Source organism: Rhinolophus sinicus, linkage group LG02 (assembly GCF_036562045.2).
Source record: "Rhinolophus sinicus isolate RSC01 linkage group LG02, ASM3656204v1, whole genome shotgun sequence".
Taxonomy (NCBI): domain Eukaryota; kingdom Metazoa; phylum Chordata; class Mammalia; order Chiroptera; family Rhinolophidae; genus Rhinolophus; species Rhinolophus sinicus.
The window spans coordinates 155,105,330-155,129,412 of NC_133752.1; the positions used below are offsets into that span (position 1 = coordinate 155,105,330).

Sequence of the window (24,083 nt, forward strand, 5' to 3'; positions counted from 1 at the left end):
AACATCAGACAAGCCCACATTCAGGGCTATTAATAAAATATCTGATCAATATGTCAAAGTCATAAAAGACAAGGAAAGACTGAGAAACTATTACAGATTGGAAGAGACCAGAGAGAAATAGCTAAATAAATGGATATGGGACCCTGGATAGAATCCTGGAACAGGAAAAGGTTATAAGTGGAAAAGTAAGTGAAATTCAAATAAGCTCTGAAGCGTAGTTAATAGCATTATTCTGATGTTAATTTTCTGGTTTTGAAGGATGTACCATGGTTACATGAGATGTAAATATTAGGGGTAGCTGTGTGAGAGGTATATGGGAACTGTGTACTATTTTTTCAACTTTTTTTATAATTAAAGAATTAGATCAAATAAAAGTTCTTTTTAAGCTTCAAAAAAAGCAAACAAACAAAAAATTGTCTGCAAAGTACATCTTAATGATCAAAGTCCCAAATGTTGTAAGGCATAAGGCATATTACAGGGTCCATGAAACCAGTGAGGCTGATATCAGGAGTCCCTGTTTCTGAAGCACCATATAGTTCCTTCTTAAGAGACTAGGTCATAACAGTGGTTTGGTACTGTAGATATCCCTGGGCATTCTTAATCAAATTTCAGACTCTATAAAAATGTAGCTCTACTTTAATGTTCTCATATCAGAAATGATGGGGTGGGGGAAGTCTAACTAGATTAACTTGCCTAAACTCAAACTAATACTGTTAAGTAACTCATAATGTGTTTACCATGTGTAAGGTGCTTTGTTAAATATTTCACAGGGATTATCTCATATACACGTCAAAACAATCCTAGGAAAAAATGTAATTTTCATTTTGTAATAGTTTTCTATTGCTGTATAACGAATCACCACAAACTTAGTGGCTTACAACAACACAAATGTATTATCTCACAGTTTCCATAGGTCAGGAATCTGGCACATTTTCGCTGGATTCTCTGCTCAAGATTTCACAAGACTGAAATCAAAATGTCAGCTTGCTACATTCTCGTCCAGAGGCTCAACAAGGGAAAGATCTGCTTCCAAGCTTATGTGATTAATGTCCCTATTTTCTTGTTAGCTGTTTCACATTGAATAGAAACTGGAAATATTCTTTTTCTCTTAAAAAAAAAAATCCCCTTGAAGGAACTGCTTTTTAAAATTAAATTAATTGGGGTAATATTGGTTAATAACATGTAAGTTTCAGGTATACAATTCTATAATACATCATCTGCATATTGCATTGTGTGCTCACCACTCATAGTCTAGTCTCCTTCCATCACCATATATTTGACCCCATTTACCCTCTTCATTCTGCCATCAGCCCCCTTTCCCTCTGGTAACCACCGTACTGTGGTCTGTGACTATGAGTTTGCTTGTTTGAGAAACTGGGAATTTTTGAAAGTCTGAATTTTGTTTTCATTTTTTAGAAAAGCAAGAAATTATAGTTCACATAAACTCTTAAGTTAGAGCATGCATCTATGAATTCATGCATGTGAATCTGATTCTTTTTTAAAATATTCACTTTTTATGCAAAAACTATTTTCATTTCCTGTTAGTGCTGCTATCGTTTACATGTGTATACTCATTGCCACTATAATAGGAAGTTATTTGCTTCATAATTTAGTAAGCATCCTATCCTATATTGCTCTGAAGAACTAGATAGGCTAGACCCCCAAGAGTTTATGGATGCATAGGACATACAGGAAATAAACAGCAGAATAAAATTGTAAAACCATTATGTGAACTAACTTAATGCATACTTATAATTATACAAGGTCAAGGATAAAAGCATTTTAAGGTTGAGAGGCAAACAATGTGCACAAGAGGGTTGGGATATATTCTATTTTCTTTTTTCTGGAACACATTTGCCTACTCCTCAATCCCTGACCCCAACCCCTGCAGTAAAACTCTGCTCACCTTTCAGATCCCAGCTTAGGTATTATTCCTTCCGTGAAGACTTCCTTTACCCTAATTCTAGGTTAAATGCCCCTCCTAAGTATGCACACTTGTCCTATCATAGCACTTCTCACACTGAATTGTAATTACCTATTTCCAAATATTTTTCCCCACAATTTTCAAAAACATGGGCTACAAAAAGCCCTCCATGAAGGGGGTGTCTCTATCTTACTCTCCATTACATGCTCAGCACCTAGTGCGATATCTGGCATCTAATAGACACAAATTAAATATATGTTACATAATTGAATTAAGTTGAACCTGGTACCCAAGAGAATCCCATGACCTGATAGACCTGAAAGGAAATAATCAGTTATTTGACCAATTCAGAAATCCTTCAGGGTAAAGATAGTGTTCCAGAAATCGCCATTAGCAGTGTTCTATTTCATTAATACATTCAATGCAAATCATTTTCACAAACATTCATTGAGCACCCTCCAACTAACGTGAGGGGCTGTGAACGGCAATGGAGTTCAGCAGAAGTGATCTGGGACCCTCAGTGCTGCTCATAAGATCATACCTCCACCTGGCCTCTGTGGAAAGTTATCACAGTCCCCTATGCTCCCTTGAAATCATCCCTCCCCCAGAAGAGACGTTACCCAGTGACTTCACATCTTCTCAATGAATACCTAGGACAGTAACCTCCTTGCTTACTGATGTCTAAATGATTTTAAAACTAATTCCACTCTGCCTCACAACTCTGTCATCACCAGAATGCCACATCTCTAACATCATCATCATCACCTACTGCCACCCAATTCCACTTCAGCCACACACTTCCAAGGTCTTGTCTTTCATTTCATCTCAAACAATTGAAATCCCTCTAAGATCACAGTTTCAATCATCCCACTCTGACAACCGTCTCCTAGCCTCCCATCTCATTTGTGCTGTCATTTCCATTCTATTAGCCCTTCAAACAGATGAAGATTTTTCAATCCATTACTACCTTGTGACTGTGCATCACCTCTCCAATCTTCCCAGCTGTGGTGTAGAACCTAAAATTAAGGTTCAATATTATGTGTTACTCTGATATCTGGGGATGATCAGGAGAGCTTCAAATGGCCTAGCAGCAAGTTCCCCTCTCACTCTATTGCCACAGATAAGGTCCTGGCCAACCTTTCTCATCATGAGGACTGGGCACAGTTCCTGCTTAACCCTGAATAGCAGATTAGTTTCCTGCAAGCCAACAAAATTATTGAAACAAGCTAATCACATCCTCCAGCAGAAACCAGAGGGCACTTTGTCCTCTTGTTACTACTACAAAGCCTGCATCCAACCACCACTGGCTGTTCACTGTTTCCAAGTGCAACCCCTGTGTGGCCCTGCAGGGCAACTGGTGTCCGCCTCCGTCTCCTGGCTGTGAGTATATATGACTCATAAATGCTGTTAGTCTCATCTGTCCAGTGTTGAGTATCATGTATGGCCATCCTTCTAGGCCTAGGGCAGGAATTCCTCCCTCACCAATGGTGTGAAGAGGAGATGATCAAAACACCAGTCCTCATAATCCCTCCTAGATTCCATGATTCATCATTAAACAATCACTTTTAACTCTCTTGCCCCTCATTTCTATCATCATTCCTGTGTAGAAAGCACAGTTGGTTAAACTCAATTATTTTCTTTACATTTGCAATAAGAACTCTTTACTGAAGGAAATAACACAATCAATATTCCCTGAACTTACTTTAAAGTCATGACCACAAATTTTAAATGAATACTCAACACCACCTACAATTCTCGTATATTCACTTAGTAATTTCTCACTCTCTGAGATGAGTATTTCACACTTGTATCCTACAATCCCTAGCCTCCCCCACCCCATCTCCCTACTGACTACACTCCAGCCATACTAACCTTCTTTTTGTTCCTTGAACTCATTGAAAGTGTTGCCACCTCTGGGTCTTTATACTAGCTATTCCCTCTACCCCAAATGCTCTTCCCAAATATATTTATCTGACTATCAGCAATAATAATTTGGCTCAAATGTTACCTCTTCTGAGATGACCTTCCCTAACCACACCAGTTGTAGAAGACCCCTACATACCAGTTCACTCTACAACATTATTCTGTTTTGTTGTTTTCAAAGTACTATTTGAAATCATCTATTTATTTACTTTTTTAAAGTATGTCTCTATTCTACTAAATGAAAAGTTCATGAGAGTCAAACATTTTTCACCATTCTATTCCAAGAGTCTAAAACAATTCCAGGTACATACTAGGTACTTAATAAGTATTTGTTAAATTAATGATTAGGAATTAATTTTCACATAGACAAGAGAGACAGCAAGAATACTATTTCACATTACATCATGGCAATACCAGATCTCCAATTTTATCTTTTCAACTAGACTTTCTTCAGTTGAATTTTTAATTGTTTACAAACTAAGAGAACTTCATTTAAGCACACTGTCAGTCTGAATCACTAATCATTTATGTCTCCTTAATAGTTACAAATTTTCCAGAATCACTATGACTTATTGATGACAAAAGCCTAATTAAGAATTTCAATCTAGACCTCAATCAATAGCAATAAATCCTATACCTTCAATCATACCATTTCCCTGAAAATAAGACCTAGCCAGACAATCAGCTCTAATGCATCTTTTGGAGCAAAAATGAATATAAGATCCGGTATTATATTATATTATTATATTATATTATGTTATATTATATTATATTACACTAGAACCGGTCTTATATTATAGTAAAATAAGACTGGTCTTATATTCATTTTTGCTCCAAAAGACTCATTAGAGCTGATTGTCTGGCTAGGTCTTATTTTCGGGGAAACACAGTATTTATTATACTGATTCAGCTTAATGATGACTGGCATATTTACAATAGAAAGTAATGAAAGTTTTCTAATATAAATTCATTTCATTTAAGATTTTGGTGTCAAATGTGACCTGGAACCAACATTCTCAGCTCCCTAGATTTCTTATATTACTATGAAGTGGCTAAACTTACATCCATACTGCTAGATTCCACTCAAATTCACAAGATGTAATTAAATGTAAGGAAAACTTTGTGGCAGGAAACAGTAGTTAAAATCATTTAATTCCATGAATATTTCATGGGGCCAGGCATTGTGCCAGGTGCTGTAGGGGATTCAAAGAAGAGTCAAGTGTAGCACCTGCTCTCAACGCACAGGGCTCAGAAGCACTGCTTTGAGAGATAAAGGACATCATTGAACAAAGTATTTCACAGGGGTTATCGGATCGGCTGAAAACACCAACAATTTGATTTAAATGCTATGTATCTGATGACAGAAACCTGTTACAGCCAAGGTTAAGTGTAGCTTGACACCCATAATTTACCAACTGAAATTATCTTGTCTTTTTATATTTTCTTTTAAATAACTTCAGGGGAACAATATTTGGCTTGGGTTTAGACCCTAAGTCTGAAAATTGTTCTGCAGCATTTAAAATTATTCTGTTATCCAAGAGAGGTGATAATATAAAAATATAACTAAGTAAAGTCAATTTATTGAATAAGATTGGGTTCAAATCTTAGTTTGATGAGTCCAATAATTCAGGTTACCTCTGGAAGCCAGTTACCAGCAGATCATACTTGACAGGTTCGTGTCATGTCAGATTTCTCCTAAAGCTCAGCAGCTATTAACAGCTAAAAGTATTCTATAAACATTCTTTAAATATTTTGTTTAAAGAAAAAAGTAGGGATAATGAGTGAAGAGAGAACGATATTTTAGAGAGTTAGGTCAGGGAATCCACAACAAGGAAAAAGCCATTGCTTTACTTTGTGGTGGAATATCCTCCATAAATTTAGGTATTTGTCAGGAATGATTTATCATACACATCAACTAGGTCCTTGGTCTATGGATTTTGCAAGCCACATTGCGTTGGACATATGGCCCTGCTTATGGAAAGTAAGGAGAATGATGGGATTCACTGGCCCATCAACAAGGCAGATTTTAACTCTAAAATGCTTTAAAGAATTAAAGTAGAGGGTGTGTGTTATTATACAACATAGGTGTTTACTTAAAGCTATATATATTTCTCATTACTTTTCCTTAATGGGAGTGAAGAAATAGAAGAAACCAAGGAGCAGTATGACAGATCTTTTTCAAAGAGAGAGGAGTTTGCTTCTTTTAAGTCTCTGTTGTATACGTAACAAAACTTTACACTTGTGATCTTGGAGAAAATGTCCAAGAAAGCCAGCAATTAGAATGGCAAATAGATTTCATCTCTGATGCCAAAACATTGACAGTGGCTGCTTGAAACAATGTGCTGAGAAACATTCATGCCATATATTTGCTTACCCACATGATCCTTGAATCAAGTCAACATTTAATAATGGAAAACACCTTGGTACTTTGGCCCCACCAAGTAGGAGGAAACTTCTGGGCACAATAGTTTCACTCTTGGTCTTCCCTGTTTATCATTTAAGGCCCAACCCAAACTCCACCTCCGTCGAAAGCCTCCCTCACAATTCCAGCCCCCACACACTATTCTCTTCTCACAAACTATTACATATACAGTGTATGTCACACAGGTTAGCATTTGATTAGATATCATATTGTTTTGTAGCAAAAGCCTAACTTCAGTGAAATGAAAAGGGCTCGTATTTTTTTCGTTATACATGACACGGCCCAGTACCCGGGTAATCATACAGTACGTGCTTTGTAAATGCTTGATCTTGTATTGAAAGGAAGTTTGTGAATGCCAGGTTATTGGCAAGCTGCTCTCAGAATTATCAAGGTCCAGTTTATCTTAATGCAGTCATTCATAAAGCATCTTATAGACAAGCTGCAATAAAAAGAATAACATGGCCTCTCTTCTCAAAGAAGTTGATTTGTCAAAGTAAGGATAAAAGCAAAGTAATCTGACTTTTAAGTTAGAACCACATTTTCCAAATGACGTCAAAGGCTTTAGTTACAGGCGCATCTTTTTTTCTACTGTGACTTCTGGTATCACAGAGACCCCCAAGGCCTGCTGATTATATTCCTTGTGACAGGGTTCAGGCCTGAGTAGCCCCTGCTGCGATTGATAGATGTAAACAAGACTTGCCTTAGGCTTGTGTAATCCAGAAATTAGAACTAAGATTTATCTTCTCAACAGGGAAAAGGCAAGTGCTTCCCAGGACTGGAATTCAATGTACAATATGGCTAATAATATCTATCCCATAGAGCTTCTCAGAAGTTTACATGGTGATGGGTAGTGATAAACCCCTAGATGGGACCTTGATACCACTGGGTCGGGCACTCAGTAAATGGAGAGAGTGTTGCTATCATTATAACCTTGATTTAATTGTCCATCTCCAACTGCAGCATTAATGTCTTAGGAATCCAATTTGTTCTTTTGGTTCTTACTAATTTTTATTCAGGAACTTTTCTTATCTTTGCCATTCCCCACCCCTTATAAATCCCTCTCCAGGTCATTTGGTGCCCATCATACCAGTCATCCAAGGCTGACATGGTAGAACGCAATTACCATGACTGACCTTTTCCCAATAAGCTGGTTCACATCTAAAACAGGCCACTCTCAGATACTGTAAAAATTTCATGTCCTTATTTGTCCTTCTTTCTGGCAAGCTGCTTTTGAGTCTCTCTGTACCTTTTAAAGATATCACTTTGGGGGAAAAAAACAAAACTAAAAATCAAAACAATGTTCATGAGCTGTTTGTTGCAATTCTGGTAAACGATTAGATGGGATGAGGGTAGAGATTAAAATTCATAGATGAAATGAAGTAATGAGGTTTTAAAAGTATCAGTTGCTATCAGCTATCTATATTCTTTCATGCTCTCCTCCCCCACTCAGCTTCCAGTTCTCATTACCATGGACAATTGAGAAATTAAATATGCAAATTCAGTGTTATCTAATTTGAAAAAGAAAAGAAGAGTTGTACTAAGGAGTTATATTATGACAAAGGGTAAAGATGTCATGAAGGCAGTATTTTCTCATTCCAGAATATCATTATTTCCTCATTCTAGAATATCATTATTTCTTATCCAGACATTCTGTCAAGAATTTTTTTCCTCATGCCTGACTTCTGTCTCCAACCAACCGTGTGCCACTTGAGGATAAATTTATTCAAGGCCCAGTTTGTGTCTAATTTCAATAGTAAGAGTAACTTTCTAATGCCAAATGAAGAACAGAACTTTAACCTAAAAAAAAAAAAATGAAAATTTTCAATTATGACAAGTCAAATTGAATTTTAATCTTCGTAATTTGTTCCACTTTCTAAGACTTTTATAGTCTTCACATACTTTCCTAGATTGTCCTAATCTATCCCTCCTTGCTCCTTTTGTTTACCTAATAATCAAAAGAACATAATATTCTGAATTTCAGCTAAATATAAAACATCCTCTCAATAAATTTGTTTTTATTATATTGAATTTGGCCTTCTCCAGAGAAGCAAACACATAAGCAAACACAATTGGTAAGTTGGAATTTAGTAAACTCATTCATGCTTGCTTCATGGTTTATCCTTAGCCCCTTTCACCATTCGATTGCATCCAGCAAAAATCTATTGAGCACCTACTCTATTCCTCAGCATATGTAAAGGAAAAGGAAAACATAATTCCTAACCATCAGAAGTGAACAGTTTATTTATTTAGTTTCTACCATGTTCAAAGCACTATATTAAAGTATGTTCACTTATTAATAGTTACATAACAGTACACAACAGATACAGTGTTTTCCCGAAAGTAAGACCGGGTCTTATACTAAGTTTTGCTGCAAAAGACACATTAGGGCCTATGTTCAGGGGATGTCATCCTGAAAAATCATGCTACCATAGGGCTTATTTTCCAGTTAGGTCTTATTTTCAGGAAACATGGTACTAGGGTTTAAGAGAAACTACTTTGGATTCTGTTCCATCTATGTTCAATGACAGTGATCAGCCACTTTGCCTACCATGCCCAATATCTTCTTCTAATTTTTTAATTTGACTAGTTCCATTCATGTCCCATGAAAGGCATAGCTCTACTTTACAGCATGACCCTTCCTGCCCCAACAAGAGCTGCTTGGGTCAGTGGTGGATTCTTGATTAGTAGTGGCAATCCATAGGTTAGGAGGAGTCTCTCTCTCTCTCTCTGTCTCTCTCTCTGTCTCTCTCTCTCTCTCTCTCTCTCTCTCTCTCTCTGTCTCTCTCTCTCTGTCTCTCTCTCTCTGTCTCTCTCTCTCTCTCTCTCTCTCTCTCACACACACACACACACACACACACACACATATTTTTTAACTAAGAGAGAAAGAGACTATATAGTCACATTGTAGTGGGTACTGGACCCCTGATGTCACTTATGCATAAGGCAAAGCCAAGTGTGAGGAGGAGGTGAAAAGAGAATGAGCACTCTAGTAGACTGCAAAAATGACCAAGACTCTTCCTATCCCTATAGTCAAGCACCTTTGCAAGGTGACTTTGCATTTCCTCACATCTTCAAGGTCAAGTTTCTCTCTCCATACTTTGAATCTAGACTTGGTCATGTGGCTTGCTTTGGCCATGTGACACAAGGAGAAGCTGAAAAAGTGGATCTGCATTGGGGTTTGCCCTCTCTTACTGGCCTTTGGAATCCTGAGACCACCACCATATAGAGAAGCCTAGGCCAGCCTACTATAGGATGAGAGAACATATAGAGCAGAGATGGGCTGCCCTGCTGAGCTCCCCATCCGCTAGCCCATAGAACCAGCCTGCCACTGCCAGGTATGTGAATGAAGCCATCCATTCCAATGGCATGCTGCCCAGCTGAGCCACCAGCTGTCTACAGATATCAGCAGAGCCTGTTCAAACCTAAAGAAACTCCCAGCTGACTCACAAAATCAGTAGAAATAATAAAGGTTTGTTGTTTTAAGCCATTTAGTTTGGGGGTGTTTTTGGTCTGTTTGCTTTGCTAAGATTATATTGGAATGGACACTTTGTCACCTCAGTATTTTTCCTGTTCAGGTATAGCACTAGTCCTGTGCAGTGGAGCTGTCAATCACATGACTCCCACTTCCCCACCACAGAGGTGCACATGTGACATAGGCTGGCCTAACAAAGCACCCCATGCCCCTGGAAACAGCCATGGCCCGTAACCCAGGTAAGGACAAGGAGAGTCTTTTTTTTCTGAAATTGCACCTGATCAGAGCCTGCCTAAGATTAAAACCAACACAGAAAGCAAAACCAAGAGACAGAAAACAAAAAAGAAAGAAAGAGATCAATTTTTGTAACATCATGTGAACTGCTAGGTCTAATCACACCAAAAGCTCTTGGACTTCATAGTCACTATTTTGTTTAAGCTATTTTAGTTTGATTTCTGATTCCAACAACTCAGAATCCTAATGCATTATATCTTCTCAATCTGTTTAAAGTTATATATATATATATATCCCATATATATATATATATATATATATATATATATATATATATATATATATATATATATGGTGTCTACCCCCTCTATTTGATGGAGGTGAAAGGTGAGGTCTCTTGTGTTTCTCTCTCAAAAGATCAAGGCATCAAAAAACAACTTCAGGAAAACAAACACACAGATTACCTTGGAGAGAGAAGCCTCACAGGGAATGGTATCACTGATAAATTATAACAACATATATTATCTCTGAAGAAAAACAGTAGGGAAAAGAATATGTGGTGATGATTATAAAGGCAGTTACTACATTCTCTGACTCTGCAGAGGTCTGTCATACTTTCAAAAACTTATAATTTCCAATCTTCTCTGCTTTGTTCTGGTAAGTGGTGCTCTTCATGGTAGAAATTGGCTTTATCATCCTTTCTTACCTCAAAATTTACATCTGCTGTGAAAGACGATGAATGAATATTTGTTGTTTGGGCCACCTTGCATTGATTCCATTTCCTATAGTTACTGAATGTTCTTTCACTTGAAGAGTTAGTTACCTCTGGACACAGTCTGAGGAGCAGGCAAATGACCCAAGCTAAGCCAGTCACATAGCCCTCATGGGAATTTGAATACTGAACAGAGGAACAATAGAATTTAAAAAAAAAAAATGCTTTTTCTGTCTGACTTATTTCGCTCAGCATTACACTCTCAAGATCCATCCATGTTGTCACAAAAGTCATATAAGTCAGACAGAAAAAGCAGAGAACCATGCGATTTCACTGATATGTGGTATATAAACCAAAAACAACAAAAGAACAAGACAAACAAATGAGAAACAGAAACTCATAGACACAGACAATAGTTTAGTGGTTACCAGAGGGTAAGGGGAGTGGGGGGTGGGGAGTGGGAGATGAAGGTAAGGGGGATCAAATATATGGTGATGGAAGGAGAACTGACTCTGGGTGATGAACACACAATGGGATTTATAGATGATGTAATACAGAATTGTACACCTGAAATCTATGTAATTTTACTAACAATTGTCACCCCAATAAATTTAATAAAATAAAATTTAAAAAAAAAATGTCCATTTCAGCAGCCTCATTTTGACAAAACCTTCAGGTGTTTTTGCAACTTCACCCTAGCAATGTCCCTATTGGTTGTTTGAGCCACCTAATATCCTCCTAACAAATTCATTTTACTACTAAAGTTCTCCAGAGTCCGTTTCTACTGCTGACGTTAAAGAATGTTGGAGCAAAGCAGGCTAACTCTCCATCAAGTATCGTGCGCCCTTAGTAAAAGTTGTTTCTGGGAGATGCTGCCAGCCAGGGTTCTGTTTCCAAGCACCCTGCCACCCGTGGGTGTTCATGTGGCTCATTCTCATTCTAGAAATTAAATGTCATTGATTTGTGGCATTTGCAGACCCAAGTGGTTAAGAAATAGGTGTGGCTTCTCCACCCTCTCTTTATTCCTGTCTGGGTAGAGTAAATGTTGACACCCAAGGCAACCTTGGATGTCACATGTTGAAAATTGTACATCTTCCATCAGTGTGAGTCCCTGAATAACTGCATGAACCAGTGTACCAGCCACCCCCTCCATGACCCTTACCTCCACCACCTCTTGCACATTATGAAAAACTGCTATTATGTTAAGCCATTTTAAATTTTATCTATTATAGCAGCTGGCAGTACTTTAATACAAGCCCAGCCAACACAAATGAAAATGTGAAAGTATTTTTATTAGCATTTTGAAGACTCTGAAACAACTGGGGAAAGCCTATTTGGCAGGGGCAAGAGTCATCCGACACTTTCCCCAATGATCCAGCTGTCAGGATGCCAGACACTGACCCACTCACTCTCCCTGTCCCCACTCCATTCTCTCCTTACCAGCAGAAAATGACATTTTCTCTCTTCTCAGCAACAAACTGCTCAATATGTACATTATCCAAGATGAATTAAGTTCTGAGGTCAGTGTTGCCTTATTAATGACATCATGAAGATATCTTAACACTTCTGCCTTCTTACTAGTACTTTTGGAGCCTTCGAAGGGACTCTGAGCCAGAAAGATGCAGGTTGGACAGACCCAAACAAAAAAGCAAGTAATATGTCCTCTGAGAAAAAGAGCTTGGAAAAAGGCTGGGGAGCTATGGTTTCTATTAAGTGTATGTATTCATTCTAGCACAAGACTAAGAACTTTGAGCTATATTCTTTAAAACTTCTAAGTGTTTCACACCTGAATATATTAACTGTATTAAGCAAAATGTTTGTGCTAATTTTTTGCCTATAATTCTTTCTTTCTTTTTTTATAATTCTTTCAATAATAATAAATTATCATATAGCAATTTGTAGCTTTGTGTATGTGTGTGTGCGTGCACGCACACACACACGCACACACAGGATCAAAATGAATAAGAAATGCTTATCTAAAAAGTTTTGAGTATTGTCTGAGCACCTGGTCAGTAACTCTCCCTCAGCCTGACCTTCAAGCCCCGGACCCCATTATTTGCATTTTTGGAAAATGTCTGTGAGGGCAGAATGGGTTCTGGGTTAGCACAACCCCATTTGAACCACTCCACCATCAGCCACATATAAATCTGTAACCTCCCTGTGACCACTTCCCTAGCTGAAAAATGGAGCTATGGTATTATACTTTCCCGACCACCTCCAACAGAGATTAGGAGAAAATGTACCAAAATGCACAATTGGAAATTTATACTGCTCTGGAAGTCAGGGCTCTGCAGGGCTCAGAGTTGGGGTGCTCCAACCCCCCTCATTTTGTGTGGCTGTGTAATCATTGCCCTAAAGCTTCTGTCCTCTCACCAACATTTAGCTAAGGAGGGAGTCAAAAAGTGAGCCTACTTCTCCCAGTTTCCTCAAGTATAAAGCAATATATCTCTGGCTGGTTTGTTGCACTCACTGTATCAAAGGTAATACAGTGCCAGGAAATCTATATAGTGGACCCTCAGTATTGAAGTAATTGTAAATATTATGCTTTACCTGGGGCCACACAACATCTTCGTGAAGTCTTAATGCAGAGGATGTCCATATTTCTGACAAGGTTTTTCACTGTCTTATGTACTCCAGTTTCATCTGTCAACCCTAATACTTCAAACTTTTGTGGGTTCTTTTAGAACTCAGCTGGGGGCATGACTAATACAGTCCCTTTATCTTCCCTCCTGAGAGCGCCCTAAAAAGTACTCTTTTGTCAGCTGAAATTAACCCAGTCAACCACCCTTGGATTGCTGGAATAAAGACTTCATGGTCATAACTGTTCTCTCTCAAGTGTTGTTTACCTTTACAAAGTTCTTTGAGAATATGTTTCTCTTCAGAGTATGGTAGTCTATGGTAGATTTGTCACTTTCACACTTATTTTTCCTGTCTTTTCCACAACGTAGACCGGAACTATTTAGTCAGTTCTATATTTCGATATTAGGGATTTGCAAATTTCTGGAGTGTATGTGTGTGTGTGTGTGTGTGTGTGTGTGTGTGTGTGTATTCCATTTCTATTAGTGTGGAAAATTGTATTTGCAAAACTCTTTCTTGTGAGGTTGGTATTTAGAGTTAAGATATTTTGGGGAAAGATTGTTAACAACATAAAAAAGTGAAGTGATTTACCCTAACTATGTGTGGTTATCTGTTTGATTTTGTATTGATCTTAAGATATCAAATTCTTAAAAGAGCTTAAGAAATATTATCTGATGATAACTTTGATGATTTTGAGGTAAATTGCACATTCAAAGAACAAGATGTAAATTCTTGTTTCCTGGATGTCATAATGTCTCCTTTTAAGCCACCTTGTCAAGACTCATTTATAACTTTCTTATGGGGTTCATAACTCTTTGTTCTTACTTAGAGATTTCCTACCCATTAGAGACCATAAATTAAAGCACACCAAGATAACCATTGGAGGAACATACTTCCATTATGAAAGCTTCTTGGATAATACCCAGTATCCTTGTTGCCAATTCTTATAAAGAGTTCTTTTCTTTCTCCAAAACCTCAAAAGCCCTTCTTTACCTAATTGGTAAGTGCCCCACACATTTATTTCATAACACAAATATTCTTCAAAGTGATAAGATTAAAAATCACATATACCTTTTGTCGTTCAATCTAAAAAGTTACAGTTCTGTGTGAAATCCAGTATTATATCAAGTTTTAACCTAAATCATCACCAAGCTGTGAAATCAATGCCTTGAAAGGTTCAAGGTTTAACCTTAAAGAATTTACTTTGAATTTAAGTCACAACCCTCAGAAGGGAAATACATTGAAAGACTGATATAACATATATACCTTGTTTTGTCTGACCATTTGTGTCTTTATCAGTAGGATCTAGAGAAGTGCCTAAAGGAAGGAAAAAAGGAAGGAAGGAAAGAAGGAAGGAAGGAAGGAAGGAAGGAAGGAAGGAAGGAAGGAAGGAAGGAAATTGAAAGAGGGAGAGAAGAGAAAGAAAAAAGAAAAGGGAGGGAGAAAATGGAAGGAAGAGAAAGAAGGAAGGATGAGAGGAAGGGAAGGAGGGAGGGAAGAAGATGAAGGTTATTGTCTAAGTTGTCAGAAAGTTGATTTGTTTCTTCTTTCAGTAGGTGAGAGGGCAAGCTCCTTGCCACTTCTTATGATTTTTCAGTGCTATTCAGTGTCTTGGAGCCCACAAGGTACTATTTCTGTAGGGGACATTCCCCAGCAGAGCCATCACTTCTGAATCTCCACATTTTGGAGAAGAAAAATTGACACTCTTTTGTTTTATAAGGTAAAAAAAATCTATGTTATGGGAGTCCACAAGTTGGTTATTCCCTTCATGTATATGGAATATGATTCTTGCATTCCAGACAGAGATTTTAGCTGCTCTGATTCAACAATATTAAATGTAAGAAACTAACCATACTAAACTCTGGAGTGTAGAAGTCAATATTCTACCACTCTTGTGCTCTTTTCTACATACATAGTCTAGCTTTAAATTACGCGTACAGAGTGGAATTCAGTTAAAAAATATCCTCATTTGTCTGGGTTGTGAAAACAATGTAATAGTTCAGTTTTCATAAACCAGGCAAGAAAATGATTTCTACATTTTATTACATGTAGAAATCATGTAAGTGGTTAGATTGAATTTTTCACTTCTACACTTGTAACACAGCTTTTGTAATTCTGCTTGGAGTACCTTGTTCCAATGCATAAATATAGTGAAGACATGTACCTTTCTTCATGGAGAAGACTAGTTGCTACACCACTGAGTTCCATTTGTCCACATCCTCGAAGAAGGGGGAATGAGGCCCTGTAAACCTGCTGATATGGTTATCAGGGTGTGGAAGGAAGGATTTATCAAGAGGTTACTGACTTTTCTGCTCCTACTTGCCAGACTGACTAAACCAACTAATTTCTCTCCTTCACATGCATTCCTTGGGTTGCCTGGACTTTGAAAAGTCACTGGATATTAATATATTTGGTTCTATTTTTCTGGCAAAGCAGACATTCTGAGCTATATTGCAGAAGAAGCCTTTTTTTCTTGCCTTCTGGCAGTCTGTGAATAGGTTAAATCAACTCATACATTTTTTTAAAAATCAGTGTTCAATTGATATACTGAGATTATGATTTTCAGAGCTGCAGTGAAAGATGCCCTGTTTTTTTTTTCGTTCAAAAAGGTAATTTTGTTTTACATTTTAAGAAAATGTTTTTAAAAATACAGTTCAAGTAGAATTTCACCTAGTCTACTTTAGCTTTCAACTATATTACTTTAATGAGAAATAAAGTTTAAGAGCCTCACTGAATCAGAGAATTAATTTTCAATGGAAAGAAAAAGTGTATAATAATTTAACTGAGGATATACACAGGATCAAATAAATATCAATAGTTGCAAATAATATAAGAACAGGTACTGTTTTAAGCACTAAAAAAGGTATTCATGCAAAATCTTCAAAATTACTAACTTTTTTTCTTTCCTGTCTAAAGCCCAGCATCACATCTACCCTTTTCCTCCCAGTGTATATTTTGTCTGTTCTCTGGCTTATGGATGCCACTCTCTTCCAAACAGAAGCAACTGCATCTTCGACTTGGTCAAGTATTAATAGAGGCTTGCCTCCAAGCTGGGCAGAAAACACAGAAAGTATGAGCCACGGTAGCTCAGGTTACATCACTATAGGCTTTGCTGGGGCTGGAACAGAAAATTCAGTGATGAAATAAGGTCAAGCACACAATTAGTCATTCTCCCACGGACATTTCAGTTAAAACCACTGTAGGTCTTTGGCCAAAGAAGCCAGAAGTGATGCGTATTTCTCTCCTCATTGGAGGAAAAAAAGAGAAAGAAAGAACAACCCAAGAAGACAGACATGCGAGGCTCACTTCGCCCTTCTTGCCCTCCTTCTGAGCAAGTCAAAGAGTATCTTTCCACTCCAGGATGTGGTTTTTTTGCCTTAGATCAGCTGCCCAGTTTCATGACTTAGCTTGATACTTTTCTCTACCCTCAACATCTAGCCCATTTCACCTGGTTTCTCCTTTGCCTTGATGTCATTTTCTCTAAAAAGCCTTCCTTTTATTCCAAAACCAGACTAGGTACCCCTTTCAGTGCTCACAAGGCCTGTCTTTCAATTGCCTGCCTGGAGTATCCTTGAGGACTGGCATACGGAGGAGAGAATGGGGGAGGAGTACTTGACATTCAGTTACAGAGTAAATGAATAAATCACAGTTTTACCTCTCCATTTCCTTCCACTCTTCTCTCATCACGCATTACTTGTCTTTCTCAACTACCTTCATGATAGCAAAGGTAAGAGAGTTGTAGAGAAAAAACACTAGATTCGGTTTCAGAAGACCCAGAAGTCCTAACTCAATTATTGTACTATTTGTGCTAGCTTGGACTCAGTTTCCCCTTCAAATCTTTCATATTTGTGGTAAAGGTAAAAACATAATTACTAGAAAACAGTTTATAAACTTTAAAGTGCCATTCAAATGTAAAGTACTATTAAAAGTATTATTTTTCCATTCCCACCAGTTGAATATAATACCTTTTGAAGTTATCATCAAAATCTTTTGTAGCTATGACATCAATCCCACTAAATACAGTGATCAAGCGCATAGGAATAGATGGAAGACAACATGAGTTCCTGCCACAAATATATGGGCATCTGAAATTCAATTCAAGAATCAAGAATGGGGCTCACTTCCACTGGGCCCAAGGTCATGTTCCTTAGCACCATACTCAAAGCCCTCTGGATTCTAAACCTACCTATTAGTCAGCATTATGCCTTTATTGATGTTCACATGAACATTTTGCCTCCTCTGGCCCATGCATATGGCTCCTGTGTCTTTCCATATAGACTGCCCTTCCTCTATCTGACATCGTTAACCTCAATATACATTTTCCTTTGTGATAAGCTTCTTCCACTAAGTCATACATGAAGTCCATTCACTGTGGAGAGTACATATATTCATACAGTCGTATATTCAGATATTCATTCATTTATTCCATAAGCATATATTAGCCTCCTACTATGTACAAAGCACGGCTCCTGATGTTGTGGAGAATACCAAAATGAGTGAGACCTACTCCTTCCCCAGAAAAATATTACATTCAAGGATAGAAGACACAGACTAAACAAAGAATTGTTATTTGATGTTGGCAGGGAAAAGTAAAAGCACTCTAAAGAGGTTTAATCAATGCACTACGGCAGCATGAGAAAAGGAGTGATAGTTTCTAATCACGGTAACTAGGGAAGACTTCACAGAGTAAGCCAATTTGAGCTAGGCCTTGAAGAGAAACTAAGAGAGATTTAGTTATATAGGCAAAGGGAAAATATGAGTAAAGGAACAGGGCCCACTTGGAGAACCATGAGTTGTTTAGCACAGGGAATGCGGAGGGACGAGGTAGTAGGACTTCGACCTGGAAAAGCTAACTTGTTTTTGCAGTCAAACAGGAGTTTCTTGTGGCCATGAGATATGTATAATTGTTTTACTCAAACAAGGTTAACTAGCCCTAAAAGGATAGTAAGGAAAGGATAGTAAATGAACATTCATCCATCCAGTTAGGATACATGGAGCAACTTCAGTTGGAACTGTGCCAGGGGCTGGAAATAGAGCAGGAAGCATGCAAGCGGCTCTACCCTTACGGAGATCAGCAGCCTGGTGAGGAGACTGACTGACTGACAGGTAATTACAATACAGTGCAACAGGAGAAATAAATACAGTTTTGCCCCGGGGGATGGGGAAGGGGTGTAGGAGAGGTAGTCTAGACATTATGCTCCATAAGAGAAGAGCTGGTGTGTCTTGTTCGTTCCTCTGTCTCTAGTGATAGGAAACGGCCTGGTTCATAGTAGATATTTGATAAATATGTTGACTGAATAAAATAATTAATTAATGTGATATGAAGTTCCACCTATATCTCCAATCATAAGAATAAGTGTAGGGATAGTGTGCTGATATGCTTCCTTGAAAAACAAAACAAAAAATGAAAAACCCATATATTCTCAAAGATATTAGTCTTATCCCCATGATTCAACATTCCAAATATAAAACTTAACTGTTACCAATATAAAGCATCCGCTTTCCACATATGCCATTGTTTTCCAGAAGTTCTCTAGATGTCATATTTTAATGTTATCTAAGCTGGCCACATGTTGAAGACTTAGAAAGGCCAGCAGTCAATGAATTTGCATGACATTTAATTAGACCTTTAAAAAATCTTGGATTTCAATGGTAATAATTACATTAATAATAATATATACCATGTATTGACATATACAATGTTTTATTCTAAGCTAACCACACAGAAAACATTTCTACAATTCAAAATTTGCAATGCAGTCACAGTTGTCAACAAAAATACTTCCTTGAAACTTCCAAGCTAACCTTGGGCCATGTATACCAATAATCATGGTGTAAATTGGTAAACTTCTCTGGAGGGCACTACAGAATGTTTCAAAAGTCTTCAAATCTGCATTCTCTTTAATCCAGAAATTATAAAAACTTACTCTAAGAAAATAATTAAGGATAAGTTCAAAATTTTCCTAAAAGACAAAGTTATTCCATGGTTTTTATAGTAGCAAAATATCAAAAACAATCTTAAATGTCCAACTACAGTCATGGAAAATTATGCCATATAAAAATATTTATGGATGTTAATATCAAGTCCTGATTTACAACTAAGCAGGAAAAGTATGTTATAAAATAGTATGTAAAATGATCCAAATATGTGCTTGTTTGCATGCACACATGGACACGGGGACCTACAAGAACAAACCCCAAGGTATTAACAGTGGCTATAATAGGAGTATAAAAGACTCCTTTTCACTGATCTGGGTTTTCTATTTTATTGTTTTTCACAATGAACATTGTTTCCGCAATGTAAAAAAAAAAAAAAAAAAAGTTACTTTAATTTTTTAAAAAATTATAGTTTTAGCTTTCAAGAAATTTGCTCACACCTCAAAGAGAATAGCCCACAATTTAGGTCCATTGACAGAGTCAGTGGGATGCTTTAGCCATCTTGTTTTAATAAAGAGGCCCAGGGTTTCCTTCTCAACATTTTATATCCCTGCAAATTCATAATGTATGCTATTTTTGAAAAGTTTGAAATATTCTTATATTGAAAAATTACAATATGACCCTTCCATTCTTTTCATTTTTTCTTGGTCTCCTCCCTCTTTTATTTATAATTGATTTGATAATAGTTGGGTTGATTGAACTGTGTTATCTACCAATGCTCCAGTCTCTCTCTTTCTCTCTCTCTCTCTTTTTCTCTCTCTCTCTCATGATTTGCTCTATACTTTAATAAAATCATTTCTGACTAAAAATTTTAACTCAATTTACAATATCTATCAGTTTCCAAGCTGACATTTTGCCACCTAAAAAGAAAATCTAAGACTTAAGTTGTACTGCTCTTATGCTTCTATAATTGTTGTTTTCCATTTGAAAGAAATAGATGCTTCTCCAATGAACCCACATATAAGTCCATTTTTATGAGCAAACTTCTTAAGTAACAAAAACTTTCAAAAATATCCATTCCTTCATCTTTTTTTAGTTTAGGGGGTCATGTTTTCCAGAAAAATGAAGAATATTGGAAGAAGTCCAAGCAGCATCACCATACATCATGAACATTCAAGTAGAATCCCACTTTCAAATATTTTGATTTTCAGCCTTTTAGTTTGGAAAATGTTATTTTCTAAAGTATATATGTATATCTAAGATTTCCAAACAACATCACAATGACAGAGGCATCTTTGATCTGATAGCAGGTAGGAAAATCAACTACACTGTTAAAATTTCAATTATTTTTTTTTTAATTTATTTTGTTTTTTAGTTAGACCTTTTGCCTAAGGCTGAAATGGAAAATTATAACCACACAAAGTTTTAATGTATAAAAATACTGAAATAACAGAAGCAAGGGGGAAATATCAGTATGTATGCACCAGAGTTTTGTATAGCATAGTGACTTCTGCGTCATACAAACCTGGGTTCATAATCCTTAATTGGCCATTTTCTAGCAGCATCAACTTGGGGTAGGTACTTAACCCCTGAAAAGCTTCAACATCTTCATTGGCAAAAAGGGTTATAAACTGACCTACCCAACAAGGTCTTCGTTTTAAAGAGGACTAAATGAGATAATCCATGTGCAACACTTCACAGAGTGCCTGACACACAGTAAGCACTCCACAAACACCATGTCATCATTTCCGAGATATGGCCATGTGTTCTACAGACTGGTTAGTATGAATACGTACTGTATGTAGATCATAAGACACCAAAAAGATGGCAATGTCTATGTATTACATAATGATTTTCAGGGGTAGATAAAGTGCTATTCGGCCTTCTATATACTATAGTCTGACCTTGAAAGTATTTTCCCAGACTCAGATGAAAGTCATAGGAGCTCAGGTCTGCAGTCACAAAAGGAATGTGGCTCTTAAAAGCTTAGGACAGACCGCAGATATGGAGCAGTTAACTTATCAAAAGGAAATGGGTTCTGGTTTTCTTTGCAGGCCTCAGATCCAGGAGCTGCAAAGTTGAGTCACCAGCTTGCTATCTGACCCCAGGCCAGCCACTTAACCTCTCCCTGACCCCATTTCCTTACTTAAAATCAACTCTCTGCTTATGTTCCATGCAAGTCATTATCTCTGCCCACAAAAATTGGTAGTGACTAAGGTGTCCGATAGATTTTGAAAATTAATTATTCAGTGTGTTGGGTTTACAAAAAAGAACTGTGAAAAGTTCGGAAATAAATGAGTCCAGCTCTGCTTTTTGGTGTTTAGGTATTATTTTAAGAGCTCTCTTCCTGGAATAAAATCACCCAGACAATAAGTTTTGTCTGACACTGTGACCCTAGTTGCTGATGAAGCTTCTTGTGTTGGTATTTCTGGGAGTGACAGAATTGAAGGGAACAAGAGTCCCTTTGTCAGAAGGTAGTCAAGAAGGAAATAAATTTTAGTTATTTAAAGAGAGTTTAGGACAAGCTAGGCAGCATCATTTGTTAGAGAACTAAACCAGGAGGTTGGATTATTGGGTTTTACACTCAGCCACAGTCTCTCTACTTGACCTAGGACAATTTGCACAACTATAGGTAACCATAGGAGTATTCCCTGAACTAACAAGCTGTATCAACTACCCACATACACAAAATAAATGTACACGCACACCCCTGAATAATCATCCAGACAAATTTCTCACCTCCCTGGGATCTATTGTGAATACCTTAAATGCAGAGATATAATTGCATTTGTTTTTTGTCCTCATTTGCACAGTGGCTAGCTCCATAAATGTTGTTGACAAAACAGGTGACAAGGGAAACTAAGTGTCTAAAGTGTCAAACCTACAGGTAACTGAGTTTTACCCTATTTGTCAGAAGTTTTTAAAAGTCAACTGTCTTCAATAAAAAAACTTCATGAAATATTCTACACCTTTTCCTGCCTCTTTGCTGACTTGACGTCGGCCACATCACCATTAATTGATTTCCTGGACGCTAATAATTTTTCTGTTTCCTCACTTGCTCCCAGAAGCAGCCCTTCCTGCTTCTACTTTGGTCCCTTTAAGCTACTGAGAAATCAAATTAACAAGGCCTGTCAGTTAAAGTTTGGTTGAGCTGTGAGTTACAGAAACCCAACTGTGTAGTAGCTTAAACGCGAAAGATGTATTTCGTTTGTATAAAAGAAGTGTAGAGGCAAGCAATCCAGGGAAGAGGACGCCACATGCTACTATCAGAGGCCTTCCATCTTTGCTCTGACCTATGTGACTTGTCACAGTCTAAGAAGGCTACAGGAGCCCTGTTAAAGCAGCAGAAAGAAGAAAGGGAAGAATGACAAAAGGGTACGACTCTCTTCTTTTCACAGAAGTGTTCTGAAGTCCTACCAACATTTCTATTACATTTTATGGGCCAAAAGTTAGCCACATGGTATGATTCTGCGGACCAGCGTATTATGTATATATTCAAGTACTCTAAAGGCTTCTGTTTGTTTGCTTTTTATTATTTCCTTGCCCTCAAGATGTAGAGATTGCTGGAAATCTGACCTACTGATAAGCAGCAATTATCCTCAACTATCAGGAATGGAGCATTAAAAGTAGAGTGTTATCGCTCTGTGTCAGTGCTGGGTGACATCTGGAAACCAGGCAAGATCTCATTGTCTCTGTGAAATCTAAGGTCAGGTTTTGCAATCTCTTAAAAATCCATGCTTTCTTTTAAAAACATAAAAATTATATGCATTCCTTTATTGTACTTGAAAAAATTAAATTAGATATTAAGATTCGAAATTACTCATGTCATAATAATCTTAGAGCATACTTTTCAAAATATACAAACACTCACACATGCCAATGAAGATCCTGAATTCACACTGGCCACGCTACCACCACCTGCTTTGAGTATACTATTCAAAGACAAAGGCAAGCAAAAGATAGACACAAAATGTTGGCAGATGGTTTCACAAAAGCCTTGGGAAGATTGAGAGGATGAATGAACTCATGACTCTGGATCCAGATCTGGTTCTTCAGCCTGCTGATTTATCAGCCACCAAATTGGAGAGGTAAACTGAAGATCTGATCCAAAATAACTATAGTGCTTTATTGATTCAAGCTGACTAAAACAGAGGCATTAAGGCTAATGAGCCCATATTAAATAGATAACGAATTTAAACCAAATGCAAGGAGAGGTCATATTTAATAGAGAAGAGAGTTGTGGGAAAGCATATTTAGAACTTCTAATTACACATAGATGGCTCCTCGCATTTCAGGGACCCAGCACCTTTGTTGAATGGATGAGTAGACTTGATACACTGGGAGGCAGAGACCAAGAGATGAGGAGAGTGAGATAGTGAGGTCAGATGAAGGAACACCAATGAGTTTGGTGGTTTCCAACCTGTAGACAGAAGATGTCAGAGGGGGCCTAGTAACTATTGCAAGTGTCTGCAACTCCTTATGTAAAATAAGCACTTTGCTGTAGATTAAACAAAGAAAAGTACAATGACTGTCATGACAGCATAGTAGGGAGTCCCAGAATATACCCAAGAGTACACAAAGTTACCACAAGGAAATCTCACAGAAGAAAATCTTAATCTCCCACGTAAATGTGCAGAATCAGCTTCAGGTTTCTAGCTCTGTGGAGCACTTCCTGTGTACAACACTTTCCAAAGTTTCCACTAAAGTAGCCCTTTAAGACAGAGAAGAGATTGCCAGAGCATGGAAGGTTTTCTACATCATCCGAAAGCAATCCCCAACATCAAGCTTGAAATTTCTTTGAAGTTTTTGCTTAAACATGCATCAAATTGTATTCTACCCAATAATGTTTAGTTTCTGTTTTCTAGTTTTCAATGGCATTAAAGCATAATTTCCATAGTCTCCATCTTATTCTATCCTCCATGCCTCCCAGTGTCCTGACATA

General features: G+C 37.4%; 1 pseudogene; it reads left to right on the forward strand.

The window, feature by feature from the left end:
* Window positions 1-18,255: 18,255 nt before the first annotated feature.
* The window catches only part of LOC109456197 (histone-lysine N-methyltransferase SETMAR), a 35,476-nt pseudogene continuing 29,648 nt past the window's right edge, over window positions 18,256-24,083 (forward strand).